Below are 26,289 nucleotides of genomic sequence, written 5' to 3' on the forward strand. Positions count from 1 at the left end.
GCCAGCTATTTATCTTTGTTCAGTCATATGGGGGAGAGGTGGGTGAAATGAAAGTAACCTAACCATTCTTAGAAGTTTTTTTTTTTACCAACTTTCTTGCCAGCATCACAGAACCCCGGGGACAACCTAGGGATACATGTTTAATGTAAAAGCACAGAGCTATGGAAATAGGGGGACACATTTCTGTAACATACATTAGTCACTAGAGTAGCAGAATAACAAATATCATTAAATGCACAACACAAATTCCCCTACCATGTCTGCTCCCCAATGCAGGAGCATCCCAGCCCTGAGCCAGTGTTCCAGGGGCAATAATGCTGCCTTAATGTGCTCTGGCCCTGGGACAGGTACCTCCGAGAAGATGCTATGAAGGAAGTGATTGGGGTTCCTGGTGAGGTGAGGGAACAGGCAGAGGCGCTCTTCAGCCAACTTCTGGGAGTCCTCCATTGGCTTGTTAACCGTCTGCCTGCCCCCAGACTGTGTGTCATAGATAAGGCGGGCAGAAGGTTAGCTAGCCAATATAAGTCTGTTGGCAGCAGAGGCTGGTGGGTGGGCCACGGGTTGATCAAGATCACTGGTTGGTGTCCTCCTGCCTGCAAACTACGTGATTCTCTACTCCCTCGGCTGGCGCCCTGGCGAGTGCCATGCTGGCCAAGGGGTAGATACGCCCTTGTGTAGCATGTCAAATCTTTGTGCTACCTGGGTTTATTTATTAGATACCAAGACAGTAACCGCTGTTCTCCAGCTTGGCAAATAGTTGTTTTATACAGGTAATCATATTCTTACACATGCAAATATTCATTACATAAACTGTACACATGGCAATATTTACTAAATGGGCATACTAGTCACACTCCTAGGGCGGCATAGGGATTTTGTACATTTTAGTTACTTTAAAAAGTATATATATTTTACTATTTTTGTTCCTTGCTCACTACCAACCATGGGGTATTTCTGCCGATTTCAGCTGAGATCAGTCTCGTCTGACATCGGCAGTGTGAGATTGCAACTTTTTGAGAAAAAACACGGTCATTTACTAAACTACTGTGTTTTTTCAATTCAAGTTCACTGATGTCGATGTAATTCGTATTGCCGGCAGTGTTTTACGGGAGAGAATAGTAAAACATTGCTGGACTTAACACAGTGAGATCCGTGCAGGGCTTCATTGTGTACAGTATGTGAGAGTTAAAAATGTAAAAATTTGCGTGGGGTCCCCCCTCCTAAGCATAACCAGCCTCGGGCTCTTTGAGCCGGTCCTGGTTGTTAAAATACCATGGCCACAGGGACCAATATAAAAGTGTCTTCCGGCTGTGGCATTATCTCCCTGGCTAGTGGAGCCCGGTGCTGGTTTTAAAAATATGGGGGACCCCTACGTCTTGTGTCCCCCGTATTTTTGGAACCAGGACCGGTCCAAGAGCCCGTTGCTGGTTGTATAAATACTGGGGAACCCTACGCATTTCCCCCCCGGTATTTTAACAACCAGGACCGACTCAAAGAGCCCAAGGCTGGTTATGCTTAGGAGGGGGGACCCCACGCAAAAAAAAATACAAATATTTTAAAATCTCATTGATCTGTGCATGACTATCAAAACATGACAGCCAAAAGCAGTTCTATTTGAAAGTTCTATTTTTGTACGAATTCTATGCTTTCCTGGCAGTGTTTGGCTATTGTCAGCAGTGATTGAGAATACATATTCTTAGTAAATTCCCGTATTGTATAAAATAACAGCCTCATTTGAACGATGGTCTATTGATTCGTATTTGTGTGGTCGGCAGTGTATCTCAATACGAATAGCCCCAACACTGCCGAGATTTGAGTTTAGTAAATTTCCGACATGCGACTTAGAAAAAACAAACAAATTCAAATGGAATCGGGACCTTAGTAGATTTCCATGCATGTGTTTTATCAATACAAATAATAGAGGGGTAGCACATGAAGAGAGATTGAGAAACACTATTATATAACATTCAGGGCTTTACTGTATATAGTACATATGTAGAGTATATTAGGCCATAACCCAAACGCACAGCGCAACAGATAATTTGAAGCTACACTATATGGACACAAGTATGTGGCCACACCTGTTAATTATTGAATTCAGGTGTTTCAATTAGACCGTTGCCGCAAGTGTATATAATCAAGCACCTAGCCATGCAGTCTCCATTTGCAAACATTTGTGATACAAAGTGGGTCATTCTGAAGAGCTCAGTGATTTCAGGTGTGGTACTGATAGGAATCCACCTTTGCAGTATGACAGTTTGTGAAATTTCATCCCTGCTGGATATTTCATGGTCAAGTGTAAGTGATATTGTTAGAAAGTGGAAGTGTTTAGGAAGAACAGCAACTCAGCCACGAAGTGGAAGACCACGTAAAATCACAGAACGGGGACAACGACTGCTAAGGCGCATGGTGCCTAAAAGTTGCCAACGCTCTGATTCCATAGCTGAAGAGTTCCGAACTTCCACTAGCATTAATGTAAGCACAAAAATTGTGCTGCGGGAGCTTAATGGAATGGGTTTCCATGGCCGAGCAGCTGCATGCAAGTCTCACATCGCCAAGTCCAAAGCCAAGCGTCGGATAGAGTGGTGTGAAGCACAACGACACTGGACTGGGGAGCAGTGGAAACATGTTCTGTGGAGTGACGAATCACGTGTCTCTGTTTGGCAGTCAGATGGGTAAGTCTGAGTTTGGTAGATGCTGGGAGAACATCACCCGCCTGACTGCATTATCCCAACTGTGAAGTTTGGTGGAGGAGAGATAATGGTATGGGGCTGTTTTCAGGGTTTGGGCTAGGCCCCTTATCTCCAATGAAGAGCAATCTAAATGTTTCAGCATACTAAGACATTTTGGACAATGTTATGCTTCCAACTTTGTTGCTACAGTTTGGGGAAGGCCCTTTTCTATTCCAACATGACTGCCCCAGTGCACAAAGCAGGGACTATAATGACATGATTTGATGAGTTCGGTGTGGAAGAACTTGACTGGCCTGCACAGAGCCCTTTGGGATGAACTGGAATGGAGATTGCGAGCCAGGCCTACTTGTCCAACATCAGTACCTGACATCATAAATGCTCTACAGAATGAATGGGCACAAATTCCCACAGAAACACTTCAAAAGCCTTCCAAGAAGAGTGGAAGCTGTTATAGCTGCAAAAGGGGGACAAACTCCATATTAAAGTATATGTATTTTAATACAATGTCATTGCAGTCCCTGTTGGTGTAATGGTCAGGCGTCTGAATACTTTTGTCCATATAGTGTATTTACAATAGCAGCCAAGTATATGCTGCTTGTGTAACAATGGCTGAAGAAGCATTGTCCTCTGATAACGCTGTAAATTATACTGTTTAGTATAGTGGACATTTAAGTTTATGGAATGTCTCATTACAACTCTTCCATTGCATCCCCCCCAAAATAATTTCATACCAATGTCTGTAGCAAAGTAAATGCTGCCCATAAGGGGGACACATGCTAGGGGTCAGTCATGTCAGGAGACCCATGACAGGCTGGGCCCTGTATCATCAATCGTGCTACTCTAAATGATCCATACATTACAGCCGAGCATGGGCAGTGCAGCTGCCAGCATGCCATGTATAGCTATTATTTCTGAAGTGAGAAGATCACTGTACCACCCGGGTGTGGTATGCAAGGTCAACCAAACTTAGGTCGACAGTGTCTAGGTTGACCACTATTGGTCGACAGTAAGTCGACATGGTTTCTAGGTCAACAGGGACTCTAGGTCGACAAGTACGAAGTCAACATGACAGAAGGGTGACATGAGTTTTTGTACTGTTTTTGGTGTAGTTTTCTCCGTACAGTGACCGGGATCCCCAATTAGTGCACCGCATCCCCTCGCCATGCTTCGGGCAAGGTGCCTCGCTCCGCTACCGCTGTACTCCGCATAGGTTACCGTTCCCAATTGCAGTCCACCTGGATCGTAAAGTAAGAAAAAGTTCAAAAAATGAAAAAAATTAGAAAAACTCGTATCGACCTTTTGTCATGTTGACCTAGAACATGTCGACCTAGAGTCACTGTCGACCTAGAAACCATTTCAACCTACGTACTGTCGACCAATAGTGGTCGACGTAGACAGTGTCAACCTAAGTGTTGGCGACCTAAAGACCGGATACCGTACCACCCTACCATTGCTGTTTAGTTCTTAATACAGGTCATTTTACTAACATCAGTTGTAGCATAATGCTGTACACCACATGAGCTGACACTTCAGGAGTCTTAATATGTACCATGCTTACCACTGGGTACTTTACATTTAAATCAAAATAACAATATTCTACACTCCAGTTATGATAAAAATCCGTAAAAGAAAATCATTAGGGGATTGAATAAACATTTCTAAGCATGAAAGGCACATAAAGCATTAAGGGATATTCAGCAAAATGTACATAGAAGGGTAAAGGGCGGAATTTTTATAAATCAATTTTTATAGTCTACAAATACTGCGTAAGGCAAATATTGCTAACACTATAGACGAAAGCTGGAAATGCTTGTAATGTCTGCAATCTGCATAAAGACCTCAGCAAATATTCTTGCGCAATGCTGGTCATATTACAACAGGTTTCTCATATTTTTTAACTGGTAAGTCAGATGTGTCGCAAGTACTACCAACAGGTCATGTTCTGTGAATATCTATCTATCTATCTATCCAACACTATATTGACATCTGTATGAGGTTATCAACCAAGATTACAAAACATTCACTCAGTGTGGTTTCGCAGCAGTCACAAATTAAACTCATGTGGCTGATCACAAAGCTTTACTGATTCTTTCATAGGCTATGTAATATGTGCTAGAGTCTACGTCATACATGCCATCTTTATGGCTGATCCCTCTGGGAGAAGGCAGCCAAGTCTGCTCACCAGGGGACAAGGCTCTGCAAAAGGGGGTGGTCTCTGGGCATGGAGACACAATCACATCATCATAGACCCACCCCCGGCTATGCATTACATCAGTCGTTCTCAACCTTGGTCCGTAAGAACCCCCAACAGCTCATGTTTTTCAGGTCACCTAGCTGGTGCACAGGTGTATTCATTACTCACTGACACATTGTAAAAGACCCACAGGTGGAGCAAATTATTTCACTTGCAATCCTGTGAGGAGACCTGGAAAACATGAACTGTTGGGGGTACTTGAGGAACGCGGTTGAGAACCACTGCATTACATTACCAGCACTGCAAAGCCGGGGTCGTGGCTAGGTTAATTGGAAAGGACTGATGGATCGATAGCTCTTTCTCAATTTCTTTGGATTTTAAAAGAAGCATTCATTTACATGGCATAACCAGGTTGGTTTTGCCATGTAAATGATTGCCACTTTAAAAATCCATCTAGACTCTCACAAAATCCTACACTTCCTGCTTCTCACAGGCTATTACAATTAGCCCAATGACTTGTCTTCCATGTCTGAGCTCTTATGAAATATTAAGAGGTGAATGGTGAAAAAAGGTAACTTGATAAATTATTCAGTGAAAATAGAGATTGAAACCATCAAGGCCACCTTCTCCCAGGGATAATTATAGACTAATTAATAAATAAATAAATTCATAACATCTTATGAAAAATATATTAAATTCTAACAATAACTCATCATCATTGTCCTGAAAATACTTTTTTGTTATTGCTCATATAAGATTCTAGAGTGATACAATAATGATTTTAGGCAAGTCAGAGACTTGGGGCTGAATTCAGTTACCCATGGCACTTACTGCGGGCATGTAATTCCTGGGTTAAGGGCCATCAGGGGTGTATCTAGGGGTCTGAGCACCCCTGGCAAAGTAAGGGACTGGTGCCCCCCCCCCCCTCTTATTTGATATAGGGAAGGTGTGTGTAACTATGTTTGTGATAGATAGATAGATAGATAGATAGATAGATAGATAGATAGATAGATAGATAGATAGATCCTCCACAAGCAGCCGGCACTCAGGTACTCAAAGCAAACAGGCTCAGGTGCTCCATCCAAATAATAGTACAATGTCCCAAATAGAAAGACGGCACTCAGAGACTTGAAAATACAATTGCAATAAGCTGTATTGAGATCTCAATACAGCTTATTGCAATTGTATTTTCAAGTCTCTGAGTGCCGTCTTTCTATTTGGGACATTATATATATATACATACATACATACAGGTTGTAGCTGGCTTTCGGTAATAAGATAGACAATGTTGCCAAGGTGCCCTCCACGGTCACTGAATGCAGCTGAATATGCAGGGAAAAAGTATCGGCGACACTCACAGTACTTCCGCATTACTAAACTATAAGCAGGCGTCAAACATCATTCCTTGTGGTCAACATTTCAGTTTTATTCATTCAAAACCTTTGTCAGGACAATAACGAAGAATCTCTTAGCTTACATATATAGAAAATCACCCTGTGTCACAGTATCCGTCAACCACGCTAAATGCCGGGGAGGAGTGATGTCACACACCTGTGACGCCCGACTCTCTGCACTGTTACCAACCCGAACAAGTCCCTTCACCAACATAATAATGCGAACAGTCTGGTTAGGGGGAGGGTTGGGATTAGGGTTACTTAAGTGCGGTGCCTCTGTTGGGATTCCGAGCAGTTGGGATGCCTGTGTCAGTATTTTTACTGCCGACATCCTTACTGCTGGTCTCCCATACCCAACCCGTCCCTGACAGAGGGTCACTTGGCACTGCATGGCACATATCACAGCATAACACAAGAGTGGGGTTGTGTCATCCTTACAGCACCCAGGAGTCCCCAGCATCTAGAGGAGCACCCCACCACCACAAACCCATAACCCAGAGTAACACTGTCCCCCACAAACCCAGCACACAGGGAAGCACACCCCCTCCCCAAAGACCCAGTACCCAGAGGAGAATCCCTCACACAGACCGAGCACCCCTACACCACACACATCCAGAATAAAGTGTGACCATATTAGCCCTTTTACCTGGGACGCTTATGGATTACACAGGTTCTGTGGCTGATTAAAACCAGCTGAAATGTAGGCTGGAAGTCAGCCAGACACAGAACATGTGTAATCCATGAGCATCCCAGGTAAAAGGGATAATATGGTCAGAATAGTACCCCCCACAGAAGCACCAAATTGAGCACCTCCACACACACAGACCCAGCCAGCACCTACAAGAGCCCACCCACAACCACCCCTTGACCCAGCAGAGTACTCCCACGGCACCCCCTACCCCCAGAACCTTCCTATGTTTGCACATCTCCATGGAGGTACACAGGCCAGTGGCTCTACTCGGCAGTGTGGCAGCTTACCTCGTCCAGAGCAGGGTGGGAGTGTCGCTGCTGCACTCGCCGTTCTGGCATTGCTTCCTCTGCTCACCATGCTGTCCCTGCAGAGCTGCCGCCACTTTCATCTTCCCGGACAGCACGTTGCCTCTGCGCATCCTCCTCCCTGACACCCAGTACTCAATTGTCCCCTGGAGACCGCTCCGCCCTGGAGTTTATGGCTCCGCCCACACACGTCCTCAACCGAGGACCCATGTCTGCTCCCAGCTGCTGCGCTGCGTGCTGAGCTGCGGCATCAGCCATCCATGTTCCCCAAAACGGTAGCAGCTGGAGCCACCATAGGCGCCGGGGTCCGGCACCGCGCCGCATTACAATAAAGATACACTGCATAAACTACAGTTCCCAGCAGCCCTTGCTTCTGTGAGCTGCGGCAACAAGGGCTGCTGGGAGCTGTAGTTTATGCTGCCTTTCTTTATTGTAATGTGGTGTGGCGCCGGACTCCAGCGCCTTACAGTAGCTCCAGCTCCTGCCTTCCGTGGTTGATGCCGGGCAGGTGAGGAACTGGCAGGGGAAGGGGGAACAAAGGTATGAAGTGTGTCTACCTCTTGGCCGCGGGTGGCACCATCGGGTGGCGCCCCTCCTTGGCTGGCGCCCCTGGCGAGTGCCATCCTGGCCAATAGGTAGATACGCCTCTGAGGGCCATATTCATCTTCCTTAAAATGTCACAATTTATACACTCCCCATGGGACGTAGAAATTGTGACATACTGTAAATCAAACTCCGAAAAATGCTGATATTTTTTTCCGAGTTTGATTGAGAATCAGTTCGCCATCCTGAGATGGCGAACAGCTCCCACATCTATGTACATGCTGCTGTTCACATGGCAGCTTGTGCAGCAGAGGGGGGATGTGCACGGCTGCACCCTAACCCTAATCCCCCTTCTAATGCCTAAATCGAACACCTTCCCCCGCGCGCGCGAGGCAGGACGTCGCTGGAACTACAATTGGGATTTCAGCTGTCGGTATGTTGACGCCGGGATCCCGACCCCTGTCGGTATTTTTATGCCATCGGTCTGGATTCCAATGTCGGTATTTCGACGGCCGGCGGCATTTTAACTGCATCCCCATGGAAGAGGTGATTTCCCTTAGAAGCTTAGCAAGAAAATGTTAGAGGCAGTGTAGTCCAGAATAGCTCCTTTTCATCACATCTTTTTCCACATAATGTATTTCCGCATTTGAAACTGAAATGTTATTGTTGTACATACTCTTTGTTGGTGGAGCAAATACCTTCTTTTTGTGATTAAAAACCATGAGATTACTATAGTCTGCAAAGACCTATTTCTTTTTTGTAGAGTCACTATAACCTATTATTAATAACATATTAGATTTGCTGCTCTTTTTATCATATATTGGTATTTAAAATACCACAGCCAGTATATTAACTGCAATATGCTATGTAGAAGAATATATTATTTAGTCATTGTTTTCTACCTGCTCTCTGTAGCTGTAAGCCTCTACTGCCAGCGCCACGGTAATGAAATATTTCAAGTAGTAAAAAAAAAAAAAAAAAAAAAAGAGATGACGTCTGCCACTGTAAGCCTAGGAACAAAACTTTGTGCCTTAACACAAAACAGAACTAGAAGTATGTGTTTCACATGGTTGGCTACTGTCCCGGCATGTCTGGGAGACTCACATTTCGGGGAGTCTTAACATAGTGTACTTCCGAGAGAGAAGCTTCCCAGCCCCCCACTTAGCCAGTGTAATGGGCAGTCTAGGGTCATGAATATGTGATTAGGGTTGAATATTTTGAGTGCGGCCCTGCTCCTCACTGCTCCACACAGCAAACAGGAGACGCTGATGGGAATAACGCAATTCCCACCAGCGTCTCCCAGTATTTACACACTTACAGAATGTCATTATTGATGTGAATGACAGGTGTCTTTATACATTAAAGACACAACTTATTTCTGACCCAGGAAGTAAAAAAAAAAAAAAAATAATACCACAGTACTTCTGCGTTGTTTATAGACAATGCTTGTTGCACCTCCCATTCTTTTATTAGATAAGCTAATGTCTCGTTGCACTTTGTATATTGTGAATAATGTGCTTTCCACCAGGCTGTAAATTACCTTATGTGTTTATAAAGCATTCCACTGCACTTAATGATCCAGATAGGAATATGAAACACACTTAAACATAATGCATTACATATTGTGCCACCACATGTTAGTGATACAGTATGTTACAGAAAGGACTAAGAGGCATTTTTATTGGACCTTCTAAAGAGCACAAGTGGACGTGTTGCCCACAGAAAACCAATCAGACTCTGCCTCATTTATTTACTTATTCTATAAAATGATAAATAGAATCTGTATAATCACTATGCTCAACACCTCTATTTGTCCTCTTCAGAAGGTTTCATAAATCTCCTCCTAAAGCTGGGCATACACTATACAATTATCTGGCAGACCATATGTCCAGTCTGGCTTGTTGCAATGAAAATCTGGTAATGTATGGGAGCAAATGACAATCGACCATTTACTCCCAAACACTGGAAAACAGACAAAAACTCTTTCAGAAAAATTGGTTAAATCAGTGATTTAACCAATTTGTCTGATCGACCATTTTTGTCTGTTTTCCAGTGTTTGGGAGCAAATAGTCGATTGTCATTTGCTCCCATACATTACCAGATTTTCATTCCAACCAGCCAGATTGGACATATGGTCTGCCAGATAATTGTATAGTGTATGCCCAGCTAGGGCATATTTAACAAAAAGTATCAATTAAAGAGCTGGTTGGTTTTTTTTGCACTGTTTCCTCTGTTGCCATCCTGAGATGCTGATGCCATTCAGAGAATGGCTGCGGAACAAGTGCCCCATGACCCTTTGTAAAAGGCTTGCTATACAAAATACTGGTGATACTCGGCTGTAGCATTTGTTGGCTTTGGGGCTTAGTAAACAGAGAGAAGCCCTATCTCTGGTAACAACATGTTAGAACCCTATATTCATTATTTTAAGGTTTGTTTTGTCAAAGAAAAGTATCACATGTTGCACATTTATAACTGTCAGTCCATATGTAATGAATAAATGTATTTCATTTGCTTGTGACTCATGGCTAACTGTGAAAGTGTTACATAATGTAATGCAAAACTGTCAGTATAGGCAACGTACACTTCTGGACAATGACTTCTTTTACACTGTGATTATTCAGACAAAAATACTAATTAGTCAGTAAATAAACTATTGTATAAGTGCAATTATGTGGTCATTGGCCCTCATTCAGGCTGGACCACATACGTGCGAAAATCGAAAACACTCGATTTCCGGACGTCTGCGCATGCGCGAAGTCAGCAATACGTGTGCACGGACTTCCGCATTGCGATCACAGTTCTGATAGATTCAATTGCTATTTGATTGACAGCGGCACCCATCATCGGGTCATTGACACAGCATTGTGAGGGCATAGTCCGGACCATTTCAGGGCAGACGCTTGACGTCACACGCGGCCACTGCAACCCAAAAAATGGCGGTGGTCCTCCTGCATACGCAGCCTAGCTGCATATGCAGGTGATCAACACTAAATTTCTGACTCTGCGCTGCGAATGAGAAAATAAGAATTTACTTACCGATAATTCTATTTCTCGTAGTCCGTAGTGGATGCTGGGGACTCCGTAAGGACCATGGGGAATAGCGGCTCCGCAGGAGACTGGGCACAAAAGTAAAGCTTTAGAACTACCTGGTGTGCACTGGCTCCTCCCCCTATGACCCTCCTCCAAGCCTCAGTTAGGATACTGTGCCCGGACGAGCGTACACAATAAGGAAGGATTTTGAATCCCGGGTAAGACTCATACCAGCCACACCAATCACACCATATAACTTGTGATCTAAACCCAGTTAACAGCATGATAACAGAGGAGCCTCTAGAAAAGATGGCTCACTACAGCAATAACCCGATTTTTTTTTTTTTTTTTTTTTGGTAACAATAACTATGTACCAGTATTGCAGACAATCCGCACTTGGGATGGGCGCCCAGCATCCACTACGGACTACGAGAAATAGAATTATCGGTAAGTAAATTCTTATTTTCTCTGACGTCCTAGTGGATGCTGGGGACTCCGTAAGGACCATGGGGATAATACCAAAGCTCCCAAACGGGCGGGAGAGTGCGGATGACTCTGCAGCACCAAATGAGAGAACTCCAGGTCCTCCTCAGCCAGGGTATCAAATTTGTAGAATTTTACAAACGTATTTGCTCCTGACCAAGTAGCTGCTCGGCAAAGTTGTAAAGCCGAGACCCCTCGGGCAGCCGCCCAAGATGAGCCCACCTTCCTTGTGGAATGGGCTTTTACAGATTTTGTCTGTGGCAGGCCTGCCACAGAATGTGCAAGCTGAATTGTACTACAAATCCAACGAGCAATAGTCTGCTTAGAAGCAGGAGCACCCAGCTTGTTGGGTGCATACAGAATAAACAACGAGTCAGATTTTCTGACTCCAGCCGTCCTGGAAACCTATATTTCCAGGGCCCTGACAACGTCTAGCAACTTGGAGTCCTCCAAGTCCCTAGTAGCCGCAGGCACCACAATAGGTTGATTCAGGTGAAACGCTGAAAACCAACTTAGGGAGAAACTGAGGACAAGTCCTCAATTCCGCCCTGTCCGAATGGAAAATCAGATGAGGGCTTTTACAGGATAAAGCCGCCAATTCTGACACGCACCTGGCCCAGGCCAGGGCCAACAGCATGACCACTTTCCATGTGAGATATTTTAACTCCACATATTTAAGTGGTTCAAACCAATGTGACTTTTGGAACCCAAAAACTACATTTAGATCCCAAGGTGCCACTGGAGGCACAAAAGGAGGCTGTATATACAGTACCCCTTTCACAAACGTCTGAACTTCAGGGACTGAAGCTAGTTCTTTTTGGAAGAAAATTGACAGGGCCGAAATTTGAACCTTAATGGACCCCCATTTCAGGCCCATAGACACTCCTGTTTGCAGGAAATGTAGGAATCGACCTAGTTGAAAATTCCTCCGTCGGGGCCTTACTGGCCTCGCACCACGCAACATATTTTCGCCAAATGCGGTGATAATGTTTTGCGGTTATATCTTTCCTGGATTTGATCAGGATAGGAATGACTTCATCCGGAATGCCTTTCTCCTTCAGGATCCGGCGTTCAACCGCCATGCCGTCAAACGCAGTCGCGGTAAGTCTTGGAACAGACAGGGTCCTTGCTGGAGCAGGTCCCTTCTTAGAGGTAGAGGCCACGGATCCTCCGTGAGCATCTCTTGAAGTTCCGGTTACCAAGTCCTTCTTGGCCAATCCGGAGCCCGAATATAGTGCTTACTCCTCTCCATCTTATAATTCTCAGTACCTTGGGTATGAGAGGCAGAGGAGGGAACACATACACTGACTGGTACACCCACTGTGTTACCAGAGCGTCTACAGCTATTGCCGGAGGGTCCCTTGACCCGGCGCAATACTTGTCGAGTTTTATAAACATGTGGAAGACTTCTGGGTGAAGTCCCCACTTGCTGACAGTGCTATCACATGATTTTCCGCCCAGCGAAGAATCCTTGCAGCTTCCGCCATTGCCCTCCTGCTTCTTGTGCCACCCTGTCTGTTTACGTGGGTGACTGCCGTGATGTTGTCCGAATGGATCAACTCCGGGTGACCTTGAAGCAGAGGTCTTGCTGAGCTTAGAGCATTGTAAATGGCCCTTAGCTTCAGGATATTTATGTGAAGTGATGTCTCCAGGCTTGACCATAAGCTCTGGAAATTCCTTTCCTGTGTGACTGCTCCCCAGCCTCGCAGGCTGGCATCCGTGGTCACCAGGACCCAGTCCTGAATGTCGAATATGCGGCCCTCTAGAAGATGAGCACTCTGCAACCACCACAGGAGAGACACCCTTGTGCTTGGTGACAGGGTTATCCGCTGATGCATCTGAAGATGCGACCCGGACCATTTGTCCAGCAGGTCCCACTGGAAAGTTCTTGCGTGGAATCTGCCGAATGGGATTGCTTCGTAGGAAGCCACCATTTTTCCCAGAACCCTTTCATTGATGTACTGAGACTTGGCTCGGTTATAGGAGGTTCCCGACTAGCTCGGATAACTCCCTGACTTTCTCCTCCGGGAGAAACACCTTTTTCTGGACTGTGTCCAGGATCATCCCTAGGAACAGACGACGAGTCGTCGGAATCAGCTGCGATTTTGGAATATTGAGAATCCAATCGTGCTGCCGCAACGCTACCTGAGATAGTGCTACACCGACCTCCAACTGTTCCCTGGATCTTACCCTTATCAGGGAATCATCCAAGTAAGGGATAACTAAAATTCCCTTCCTTCGAAGGAGTATCATCATTTCGGCCATTACCTTGGTAAAGACCCGGGGTGCCGTGGACCATCCATACGGCAGCGTCTGAAACTGATAGTGACAGTTCTGTACCATAAACCTGAGGTACCCTTGGTGAGAAGGGTAAATTGGGACATGAAGGTAAGCATCCTTGATGTCCCGAGACATCATGTAGTCCCCTTCTTCCAGGTTCGCAATCACTGCTCTGAGTGACTCAATCTTGAATTTGAACCTCCGTATGTAAGTGTTCAAGATTTTAGATTTAGAATCGGTCTCACCGAGCCGTCCGGCTTCGGTACCACAACAGTGTGGAATAATACCCCGTTCCCTGTTGCAGGAGGGGTACCTTGATTATCACCTGCTGGGAATACAGCTTGTGAATGGCTTCCAAAACTGCCTCCCTGTCAGAAGGAGACATCGGTAAAGCCGACTTTAGGAAACGGCGAGGGGGAGACGTCTCGAATTCCAATTTGTACCCCTGAGATATCACCTGAAGGATCCAGGGGTCTACTTGCGAGTGAGCCCACTGCGCACTGAAATTCATTGAGACGGGCCCCCACCGTGCCTGATTCTGCTTGTAAAGCCCCAGCGTCATACTGAGGGCTTGGCAGAGGCGGGAGAGGGCTTCTGTTCCTGGGAACTGGCTGATTTCTGCAGCCTTTTTCCTCTCCCTCTGTCACGGGGCAGAAATGAGGAACCTTTTGCCCGCTTGCCCACGAAAAGACTGCGCCTGATAATACGGCGTCTTCTTATGTTGAGAGGCGACCTGGGGTACAAATGTGGATTTCCCAGCTGTTGCCGTGGCCACCAGGTCTGAAAGGCCGACCCCAAATAACTCCTCCCCTTAATAAGGCAATACTTCCAAATGCCGTTTGGAATCCGCATCACCTGACCACTGTCGTGTCCATAACCCTCTACTGGCAGAAATGGACAACGCACTTAGGCTTGATGCCAGTCGGCAAATATTCCGCTGTGCATCACGCATATATAGAAATGCATCTTTTAAATGCTCTATAGGCAATAATATACTGTCCCTATCTAGGGTATCAATATTTTCAGTCAGGGAATCCGACCACGCCAACCCAGCACTGCACATCCAGGCTGAGGCGATTGCTGGTCGCAGTATAACACCAGTATGTGTGTAAATACATTTTAGGATACCCTCCTGCTTTCTATCAGCAGGATCCTTAAGGGCGGCCATCTCAGGAGAGGGTAGAGCCCTTGTTCTTACAAGCGTGTGAGCGCTTTATCCACCCTAGGGGGTGTTTCCCAACGCACCCTAACCTCTGGCGGGAAAGGATATAATGCCAATAACATTTTAGAAATTATCAGTTGTTATCGGGGGAAACCCACGCATCATCACACACCTCATTTAATTTCTCAGATTCAGGAAAACTACAGGTAGTTTTTCCTCACCGAACATAATACCCCTTTTTGGTGGTACTCGTATTATCAGAAATGTGTAAAACATTTTTCATTGCCTCAATCATGTAACGTGTGGCCCTACTGGAAGTCACATTTGTCTCTTCACCGTCGACACTGGAGTCAGTATCCGTGTCGGCGTCTATATCTGCCATCTGAGGTAACGGGCGCTTTAGAGCCCCTGACGGCCTATGAGACGTCTGGACAGGCACAAGCTGAGTAGCCGGCTGTCTCATGTCAACCACTGTCTTTTATACAGAGCTGACACTGTCACGTAATTCCTTCCAACAGTTCATCCACTCAGGTGTCGACCCCCTAGGGGGTGACATCACTATTACAGGCAATCTGCTCCGTCTCCACATCATTTTTCTCCTCATACATGTCGACACAAACGTACCGACACACAGCACACACACAGGGAATGCTCTGATAGAGGACAGGACCCCACTAGCCCTTTGGGGAGACAGAGGGAGAGTTTGCCAGCACACACCAGAGCGCTATATATATACAGGGATAACCTTATATAAGTGTTTTTCCCCTTATAGCTGCTGTATTTTTAATACTGCGCGTAATTTTAACCCTTTCTGTAGTGTAGTGACTGCAGGGGAGAGCCAGGGAGCTTCCCTCCAACGGAGCTGTGAGGGAAAATGGCGCCAGTGTGCTGAGGAGATAGGCTCCGCCCCCTTCTCGGCGGCCTTATCTCCCGTTTTTCTGTGTATTCTGGCAGGGGTTAAATTCAACCATATAGCCCAGGAGCTATATGTGATGCATTTTTTTGCCATCCAAGGTGTTTTTATTGCGTCTCAGGGCGCCCCCCCCCAGCACCCTGCACCCTCAGTGACCGGAGTGTGAAGTGTGCTGAGAGCAATGGCGCACAGCTGCAGTGCTGTGCGCTACCTTGTTGAAGACAGGACGTCTTCTGCCGCCGATTTTCCAGACCTCTTCTGTCTTCTGGCTCTGTAAGGGGGCCGGCGGCGCGGCTCTGGGACCTATCCATGGCTGGGCCTGTGATCGGTCCCTCTGGAGCTAATGTCCAGTAGCCTAAGAAGCCCAATCCACTCTGCACGCAGGTGAGTTCGCTTCTTCTCCCCTTAGTCCCTCGATGCAGTGAGCCTGTTGCCAGCAGGTCTCACTGAACATAAAAAACCTAAAACTAAACTTTTCACTAAGCAGCTCAGGAGAGCCACCTAGTGTGCACCCTTCTCGTTCGGGCACAAAAATCTAACTGAGGCTTGGAGGAGGGTCATAGGGGGAGGAGCCAGTGCACACCAGGTAGTTCTAAAGCTTTACTTTTGTGCCCAGTCTCCTGCGGAGCCGCTATTCCCCATGGTCCTTACGGAGTCCCCAGCATCCACTAGGACGTCAGAGAAATTGTTTTGCGCTCGCAATGTTGGCCGCAGATTGGCATGATGGGCGGCCGTGCCCTGCGCTAGGTAGCCCCCAGCATGCAATTTAATCAGTAGCAGATTTTGCTTTTTAGCAAAATCTGCAAGTGATACTGAATAATGAATCATTAATATTACTATACCATCTGCCTATCCTGTGTTTTTTACATTCCAGCTCACAAGCTCTTCATGAATGCCTGCCACTACCACAGCTGTGTCTGCCCAACATCTCCTTTCATTGTATGTTTAGTTTAGTGAACAACCTTTTGTTCTAATATCTTAAAGTAATTCTGTTGTAGATTTACATACAGTATGTGTTTTATAGCCACTGTGGGCCTGATTTAGAGTTGGGTGCGCTTCACGTAAAAATAGAATCATAGAATGAGTCCAAGAAAACCGATGCAGCTATGTGTTTGGGAGGATTACATACGTAATCCTACTGGGCGTGATGGCGACTGTCAGTATCCTGACAGTGGTATCCTGCCCGGCAGAATGCCGCCAGCGGGGCGATCGGTGCGAGCCCCCTTGCGGGCTTGTTGGCATGTACAAATAGCCCCTCTGCGCCGGTATTCCGGCTGGCAGGATTGCCGGCTGGTGGGATTCCAGCGTCGGCATCCTGACCGCCGGGATCCTGACAGCCGGCAAATTAAACGGATCCTGTTTGGGAGTGTTAGACACTTCAGATGCGTCCAGCTCTGTGAAAGTAGCATATTTGCTAAGTTTACGCAATGAGTAACAAAAGAGTACCCAATTTACCAATCTAGCTAGTTTTACACAATCTAATACTTTATGGACTGTTTTATACATAAAAAGGATTAGTGCCTGGATGGTTTTATTAATATATACAAAAGGCGCAATGAAATTCAGACACAAATACAAAATAAAACTGCAAATCAAGCTCAGTGAAATACAAATATCCATTGTCTTTCCTAATGTCAAATAAGAAACCTCTTTCCTGCCTCAGTCCAAATGCAAATATTAAGTAATAAGCATAGATGACTTAAACCATAGCAGCCACACTACTAATATGCTCGGAGTGGATGAATTCAGACGCAGTCAGCCAATCAGGAGCAGCTGCTAATCATCATTATTATCAGTGCATGCTTTGTAGCAGGGGTCTGGCACCCACAAAAGAAAGCCTCCTGATAGGTGCATATTCATCTGTCAACTTGAAAAAGGTGGCTCTGGCACAACTGACACCATCAGATAGTAAATATCCTTATAGGGTGTATTGACTGAAGGAATCAGGTATACAGTATGTGTTTTATAAGACATGTGGTCAGTAAGATGTAATACACTCACCCTCTGATGGTGGTAGGTATGTGTTCAAAAAATTCACACCATTGTCCAGGACAATGGCCTATGCTTGCCCACAACTTCCCGTTGTCATTCCGCCTGTCTAAGAGTAAGTAATCATGTGTGTAATGTGTGCCATACAGTACATTTTAGGGGCAATTTCCTGATCACAGTCTGAGCTGTGGATTACGATGATCAGCGATTTCTCAAGAGATTGGCAAAATCTATGTTAAAAATCCCTAACTCAATGATTCTGGTCACTTTTGGGTCTGAATCGGCAAATCGAGGATTTCCAACATGTTGTACTTTGACGATAACCCAACCCAGGCATTGGCGGAGTGGGGAATTACCCCGATACATGCCTGATGTATGGGGCCCTGAAGATGTGACTCTTTATCAAAGCTTGGAGAGAGATAAAGTGGAGAAAAATAAAGAACCAACTAATCAGCTTTTTTACAGGCTGTGCATCTGGTAATTAAAGCAAGAAAATAAAATAAAAAAATGAGGCTGAGCCTGTTAAAGAGAAAAATTAGACCAGTCTTTCCAGCCCTCTGTTGTTTCCTCCTCTTCAAATGTCCCCACCGTCATGCAGCAATTAACATACAATAACATTCTTTAAAACAAAAACTTGTTTCTCTCTCCTCCTTTCAACCCTCAAGATGTTGTACTTATTTCAGGTAATGGAAAGAAAAGAACATACGTCATTTATTTCAATAGCGCTTTTTATTTCTTTGTTGCCCCTTTGGCTGTTGCATGCGCTTTTTCTTGTGCTTAGATTTTTCTTTCCGAATAGGATTTCAAGGTATTCTCCACTGTACCTCTCAGGAGGTTCTTTGCATCAGAGAGGGCTTCTCTCTCACATGTTTCAACTAGAGATGAGCGGGTTCGGTTCCTCGGAATCCGAACCCCCCGAACTTCACCCATTTTACACGGTTCCGAGGCAGACTCGGATCTTCCTGCCTTGCTCGGTTAACCCGAGCGCGCCCGAATGTCATCATCCCGCTGTCGTATTCTCGCGAGATTCGTATTCTATATAAGGAGCCGCGCGTCGCCGCCATTTTCACTCGTGCATTGGAGATGATAGGGAGAGGACGTGCAGCGTTCTGTCAGTTGTGTTCAGTGTGCTGCAAATATCTGTGCTCAGTGTGCTGCAAATATCTGTGCTCAGTGTGCTGCAAATATCTACGTTCTCTGCCTGAAAAACGCTGCATATCTGTGCTCAGTGTGCTGCGAATATCTGTGCTCAGTGTGCTTTATTGTGGGGACTGGGGACCACCAGTATTATATAGTAGGAGGACAGTGCAGAGTTCTGCTGATCAGTGACCACCAGTATTATACGTTCTCTGCCAGAAAAACGCTCCATATCTGTGCTGCATTGTAGTATATAGTAGGAGAACAGTGCAGAATTTTGCTGACCAGTGACCACCAGTATTATATCAGTACGGTACAGTAGTCCACTGCTCTACCTACCTCTGTGTCGTCAAGTATACTATCCATCCATACCTGTGGTGCATTTTAGTTGTTGTGCGCAGTATATATATAGTAGGAGGACAGTGCAGAATTTTGCTGACCACCAGTATATAATATATAGCAGTACGGTACAGTAGGCCACTGCTCTACCTAACTCTGTGTCGTCAAGTATACTATCCATCCATACCTGGGGTGAATTTTAGTTGTTGTGCGCAGTATATATAGTAGGAGGACAGTGCATAATTTTTCTGACCACCAGTATATTATATATAGCAGTACAGTACAGTAGGCCACTGCTCTACCTACCTCTGTGTCGTCAAGTATACTATGCATCCATACCTGTGGTGCATTTTAGTTGTGCGCAGTATATATAGTAGGAGGACAGTGCATAATTTTGATGACCACCAGTATATAATATATAGCAGTACAATAATGTAGGCCACTGCTCTACCTACCTCTGTGTCGTCAAGTATACTATCCATCCATACCTGTGGTGCATTTTAGTTGTGCGCAGTATATATAGTAGGAGTACAGTGCATAATTTTGCTGACCACCAGTATATAATATATAGCAGTACGGTACAGTAGTCCACTGCTCTACCTACCTCTGTGTCATCAAGTATACTATCCATCCATACCTGTGGTGCATTTTAGTTGTGCGCAGTATATATAGTAGGAGGACAGTGCATAATTCTGCTGACCACCAGTATATATATATAGCAGTACAGTACAGTAGTCCACTGCTCTACCTACCTCTGTGTCGTCAAGTATACTATCCATCCATACCTGTGGTGCATTTTAGTTGTGCGCAGTATATATAGTAGGAGTACAGTGCATAATTTTGCTGACCACCAGTATATAATATATAGCAGTACGGTACAGTAGTCCACTGCTCTACCTACCTCTGTGTCGTCAAGTATACTATCCATCCATACCTGTGGTGCATTTTAGTTGTGCGCAGTATATATAGTAGGAGGACAGTGCATAATTTTGCTGACCACCAGTATATAATATATAGCAGTATGGTACAGTAGGCCATTGCTATTGATATATTACTGCCATATAATTCCACACATTAAAAAATGGAGAACAAAAATGTGGAGGGTAAAATAGGGAAAGATCAAGATCCACTTCCACCTTGTGCTGAAGCTGCTGCCACTAGTTATGGCCGAGACGATGAAATGCCATCAACGTCGTCTGCCAAGGCCGATGCCCAATGTCATAGTAGAGAGCATGTAAAATCCAAAAAACTAAAGTTCAGTAAAATGACCCAAAAATCTAAATTAAAAGCGTCTGGTGAGAAGCGTAAACTTGCCAATATGCCATTTATGACACGGAGTGGCAAGGAACGGCTGAGGCACTGGCCTATGTTCATGGCTAGTGGTTCAGATTCACATGAGGATGGAAGCACTCATCCTCTCGCTAGAAAACTGCAGTGCCACTCCTAGATGGGCCAGGTGTTTGTGCCGGCCACTTGGGTCGCTTAGCTTAGTCACACAGCTACCTCATTGCACCTCTTTTTTTCTTTGCATCATGTGCTGTTTGGGGACTATTTTTTTAATCTGCCATCCTGTCTGACACTGCAGTGACACTCATAGATGGGCCAGGTGTTTGTGTCGGCCACTTGGGTCGCTTAGCTTAGTCACACAGCGACCTTGGTGCACCTCTTTTTTTCTTTGCATCATGTGCTGTTTGGGGACTATTTTTTTTAAATCTGCCATCCTGTCTGACACTGCAGTGCCACTCCTAGATGGGCCAGGTGTTTGTGTCGGCCACTTGGGTCGCTTAGCTTAGCCATCCAGCGACCTCGGTGCAAATTTTAGGACTAAAAATAATATTGTGAGGTGTTCAGTGTTCAGAATAGACTGGAAATGAGTGGAAATTATGGTTATTGAGGTTAATAATACTATGGGATCAAAATGACCCCCAAATTCTATGATTTAAGCTGTTTTTGAGGGGTTTTTGTAAAAAAAACACCCGAATCCAAAACACACCCGAATCCGACAAAAAAATTTCAGGGAGATTTTGCCAAAACGCGTCCGAATCAAAAACACGGCCGCGGAACCGAATCCAAAACCAAAACACAAAACCCGAAAAATTTCCGGTGCACATCTCTAGTTTCAACCCTGGTTCTCAAAGCACTATATATATATATATATATATCCAAAAAATGGTCGCACTCACATCTTCAAAGGAGACAACGACTGGGGTGATCACTCCAGAATGCAAAGGCATTCAAATTATAGAACAGACAGTAGAGGCACTCTCCAGAATTCATAAAGATGCAAAAAGGTGAATTTATTTATACGTTACACAATACACTCGAATGGTATTCCTTGATATGTCCTCAAGCGCTTTCGGCCCACAGAGGGCCTTCCTCAGGAGGCAGTATGTAATAATTCCATCAGAACATAAGACCAAACACAGGGTCTACCCGGATATCCAGCAGTAAGCTGGGTTATGCCTGACAGGCTCTATATACACCAGTGATCAATTAGAATTTGGCGCTAAACACGCCCCTAATATGACCTCATATCAAATGCGACATAATTATACAAACTAACATCTAAAGCAATCAGTACAAAATAAATACCAAAATTTCCCAACCAAGAAGGGGTAATGCAGGACACACTTATACTTAGCGGCCAGGCTCCATGTGACACAAGTGGGCAAAGCCCGTCCGTTGTAAACACTGATAGCGGACATTCCCCGTCCACAGCTGCTGAGTACAGACGGACCGCAGTGACGTGCGTAACTAGGCAACAAGCCGCACTTCCTGTCTGTGAAACGCACGTGTCACAAAGACGGAAGTAAAGCTGGAACGCATATCGGAACTCTCTTAGACAGAATAAAGACATCCAGTCTGTCAAATCCAAGTAAATTCTGAATTAATTCACTCCAATACGGAATCTATATTAAATAACATGGGACCTAGCCAGTTTAGTGTGTACCTCATTCCCCGGTGTAAAGAGCCAATCAGCTGCAGTTAAAAACCCCAAAGTTAAAGATAATAAACACACAATATACAAACCATAAGGGAATATACAAAAAATACACAAAAGAATTTAGTATTGATCAGACCATACAATGGGTACCCACTATTGCTGTATTATCTCTATGCAAAACTTAATATATAAATAAATAGGATACCTCTTCATACAAAGATGAAGAAAATCTTATGATCCAATTAGTGGGTAACCCCAGTCGACCAATATTAAATAAAAAAAAACAAAAGAAACAGCCTTAGCTATAAAATATCATAATCACCACATATCCAGACAATAAAAATTCCTACATATGTATATACATATACCTATAGGTGTCGGTCAGAGCATATCACTACCCCTAATCAAAGATAATTTTAAAAAAAAACATCTATACGGGAAGATATGTATCAAAAGTGCTATTGCACAATCTGTATCCACCATAGTCAACGTAGAAAAAAATTAAGAGGGTTAGATTCATTAAGTCCATAGGGGGACACTGAACCCAGTCTGTGGATCCACCTCGCTTCCAACTTCTTTAATAGGAGTGATCGATCCCCACCCCTCTTAGGAACCGGAACCCAGTCAATGATCCGGCACTTCAAGGACGCCACTTGATGTCCTAATGTAAGGAAATGTTGGGCCACCGGTTTGTCAGTCTGTCCTGTCAACAATGCCTTGTGGATTGAACTCCGATGGTTCGCCATCCTCTCCCTAAAGGTGCATGTGGTCATTCCCACATAGGGGAGGCCACAAGGGCAGAGGAGCATGTAGATTACATGATCGAGTCGGCAATGCAGCCGAAATCTAATATTAATCATTTTCCCACTTCGGGGATGCGGGAATTTATCTCCAGCCAACATGGAACGACATGTCACGCATCCAAGACATTTTACACAACCCTTCTTTTGTGGTTGCAGCCAACCACTTTCTTCCTTAGTGAGTCGCTTCGCTGGGTGCATGAGGAGCTGTTTCAGACTACGGCCACGTCTGTATGCCATCATGGGCGGTTGTTCAAACAGTCCCTTTAGTTTAGGGTCAGACTTCAATATTGGCCAATGTCGTCTTAATGATGATCCAATGTTGGTGGATTTACCATCAAATTGTGTAACGTATATCATACGTGCCTCCTTCGGTGGTGCAGACCTTTTGCATTTTGTTCGTGCCCTCATCAAGCAGGTATCAATAGTACTCTTTTTGTACCCCCTTTCCAAAAAGCGGCTCTTCATCTCCAGAATCTGTGTTTCAGCTTTTACTGGATCAGTATTGTTCCTCAATACCCGCATGAACTGGGAGATGGGTAAGCTTGATTTTAATGCCGGTGGGTGGTTACTTGTTGCGTGTAAGATCGTATTCCGATCCGTCTCCTTTCTGAATAGGGTGGTTCCTAATTTATTCCCCTTACGAAAGATTGTGAGGTCCAAAAAATTGATAGAATCCCCACTAATCTGACCAGTGAAGCGTACTGTGGATTCTAAACTGTTTAAGTGTTCCAACATACAGTTAAATTCAAACTCAGTGCCGTCCCATAGCATAAATATATCGTCTATAAAACGCTTATAATAAATGATTTTACTGCCATATGTAGGTAAGATATTAATCATCTCATATTGATGCATAAAAATGCCTGCATAGATAGGGGCCACATTGGAACCCATAGCAGTTCCTGAGCACTGTATGAAATAATCATTTTGGTACATGAAATGATTATTCAGCAAAATCAATTCCAAGAATTCCAATAACCCCTCAATGGGGATTGACAAAGTCCCTACTGTAATAAGTAGCTCCCTTACTGCTTCAAGACCCAGATCATGGGGAATTATAGTATATAATGATGACACATCAAGTGTCGCCAACAGAGTTCCTTCGTCTAGGTCACCAAGTTCCATGATTTTAATAAGGAAATCCCCAGTGTCTTTTAAGTAGCTAGGGATAAATGGGGTCAGTTCCTGTAAAAAAGAGTCTACAAACATCGCTAGTGGTATATCAGCCAGAGGGTCTCTCTTACAACCACTAGCGATGTGGAACTTGGTGACCTAGACGAAGGAACTCTTGGAATTGATTTTGCTGAATAATCATTTCATGTACCAAAATGATTATTTCATACAGTGCTCAGGAACTGCTATGGGTTCCAATGTGGCCCCTATCTATGCAGGCATTTTTATGCATCAATATGAGATGATTAATATCTTACCTACATATGGCAGTAAAATCATTTATTATAAGCGTTTTATAGACGATATATTTATGCTATGGGACGGCACTGAGTTTGAATTTAACTGTATGTTGGAACACTTAAACAGTTTAGAATCCACAGTACGCTTCACTGGTCAGATTAGTGGGGATTCTATCAATTTTTTGGACCTCACAATCTTTCGTAAGGGGAATAAATTAGGAACCACCCTATTCAGAAAGGAGACGGATCGGAATACGATCTTACACGCAACAAGTAACCACCCACCGGCATTAAAATCAAGCTTACCCATCTCCCAGTTCATGCGGGTATTGAGGAACAATACTGATCCAGTAAAAGCTGAAACACAGATTCTGGAGATGAAGAGCCGCTTTTTGGAAAGGGGGTACAAAAAGAGTACTATTGATACCTGCTTGATGAGGGCACGAACAAAATGCAAAAGGTCTGCACCACCGAAGGAGGCACGTATGATATACGTTACACAATTTGATGGTAAATCCACCAACATTGGATCATCATTAAGACGACATTGGCCAATATTGAAGTCTGACCCTAAACTAAAGGGACTGTTTGAACAACCGCCCATGATGGCATACAGACGTGGCCGTAGTCTGAAACAGCTCCTCATGCACCCAGCGAAGCGACTCACTAAGGAAGAAAGTGGTTGGCTGCAACCACAAAAGAAGGGTTGTGTAAAATGTCTTGGATGCGTGACATGTCGTTCCATGTTGGCTGGAGATAAATTCCCGCATCCCCGAAGTGGGAAAATGATTAATATTAGATTTCGGCTGCATTGCCGACTCGATCATGTAATCTACATGCTCCTCTGCCCTTGTGGCCTCCCCTATGTGGGAATGACCACATGCACCTTTAGGGAGAGGATGGCGAACCATCGGAGTTCAATCCACAAGGCATTGTTGACAGGACAGACTGACAAACCGGTGGCCCAACATTTCCTTACATTAGGACATCAAGTGGCGTCCTTGAAGTGCCGGATCATTGACTGGGTTCCGGTTCCTAAGAGGGGTGGGGATCGATCACTCCTATTAAAGAAGTTGGAAGCGAGGTGGATCCACAGACTGGGTTCAGTGTCCCCCTATGGACTTAATGAATCTAACCCTCTTAATTTTTTTCTACGTTGACTATGGTGGATACAGATTGTGCAATAGCACTTTTGATACATATCTTCCCGTATAGATGTTTTTTTTTTAAATTATCTTTGATTAGGGGTAGTGATATGCTCTGACCGACACCTATAGGTATATGTATATACATATGTAGGAATTTTTATTGTCTGGATATGTGGTGATTATGATATTTTATAGCTAAGGCTGTTTCTTTTGTTTTTTTTTTATTTAATATTGGTCGACTGGGGTTACCCACTAATTGGATCATAAGATTTTCTTCATCTTTGTATGAAGAGGTATCCTATTTATTTATATATTAAGTTTTGCATAGAGATAATACAGCAATAGTGGGTACCCATTGTATGGTCTGATCAATACTAAATTCTTTTGTGTATTTTTTGTATATTCCCTTATGGTTTGTATATTGTGTGTTTATTATCTTTAACTTTGGGGTTTTTAACTGCAGCTGATTGGCTCTTTACACCGGGGAATGAGGTACACACTAAACTGGCTAGGTCCCATGTTATTTAATATAGATTCCGTATTGGAGTGAATTAATTCAGAATTTACTTGGATTTGACAGACTGGATGTCTTTATTCTGTCTAAGAGAGTTCCGATATGCGTTCCAGCTTTACTTCCGTCTTTGTGACACGTGCGTTTCACAGACAGGAAGTGCGGCTTGTTGCCTAGTTACGCACGTCACTGCGGTCCGTCTGTACTCAGCAGCTGTGGACGGGGAATGTCCGCTATCAGTGTTTACAACGGACGGGCTTTGCCCACTTGTGTCACATGGAGCCTGGCCGCTAAGTATAAGTGTGTCCTGCATTACCC

At 44.6% G+C, this 26,289-nt stretch overlaps 1 protein-coding gene and 1 long non-coding RNA gene across 2 annotated transcripts in view; one reads left to right on the forward strand and one right to left on the reverse strand.

Moving 5' to 3' along the window:
- Positions 1 to 7,479, reverse strand: part of LOC135055751 (uncharacterized) — a 30,806-nt gene extending 23,327 nt beyond the window's left edge. The window contains exon 1 of the long non-coding RNA XR_010243799.1: positions 7,260 to 7,479. This is a non-coding gene — a long non-coding RNA (uncharacterized LOC135055751). The remainder of the gene's footprint in view (positions 1 to 7,259) is intronic.
- The window catches only part of LOC135055750 (fer-1-like protein 4), a 346,065-nt gene that overhangs the window by 2,829 nt on the left and 316,947 nt on the right, over positions 1 to 26,289 (forward strand). The window lies entirely within an intron of this gene.

The sequence above is a fragment of the Pseudophryne corroboree genome, chromosome 3 (genome assembly GCF_028390025.1).
Source record: "Pseudophryne corroboree isolate aPseCor3 chromosome 3, aPseCor3.hap2, whole genome shotgun sequence".
NCBI lineage: Eukaryota > Metazoa > Chordata > Amphibia > Anura > Myobatrachidae > Pseudophryne > Pseudophryne corroboree.